The sequence below is a fragment of the Fusarium odoratissimum genome (assembly GCF_000260195.1).
Source record: "Fusarium odoratissimum NRRL 54006 unplaced genomic scaffold supercont1.104, whole genome shotgun sequence".
Lineage (NCBI taxonomy): Eukaryota > Fungi > Ascomycota > Sordariomycetes > Hypocreales > Nectriaceae > Fusarium > Fusarium odoratissimum.
In genome coordinates, this window is record NW_022158763.1 from 4,408 (window position 1) to 4,891 (window position 484).

Here is a 484-nt window from a genome sequence, read left to right on the forward strand (position 1 = left end):
AATAACTAAAAGCCCTACTTAACAGTAGATAAGATTCCTATCAGAGTCACACCAAAATAACTAAACTAATATATTAATAACCTAAACTATCTAAACTCCTATTAAATCTAGAGAGAAGTTAATGCCAGATATATTAGATATAAGGAAAATTAAATAGTCTAGAATATAGAAATAGTACCCTAATACGATGAATATAGAATTTATTTCTAGGATAATAAATATCAGAAGTATGCAGAACTTATAAGAGAATATGCAATTATAGAATAAGATAATAATATCTATATCTAAGTATATATAAAAGAAACACTAGAAGACCCTATAACACCAGAAGAATATATTTAAATTAAAAAAGATCTAAGAAGATACTTAAATTATCTAAACTATAAGTAGATATTATAGATATTATATATATAATACTACTGCCTATAATACTAGTAAAATAAAATAGTAAATAATTACTTCCTAGTATAAATTAATAAGTATT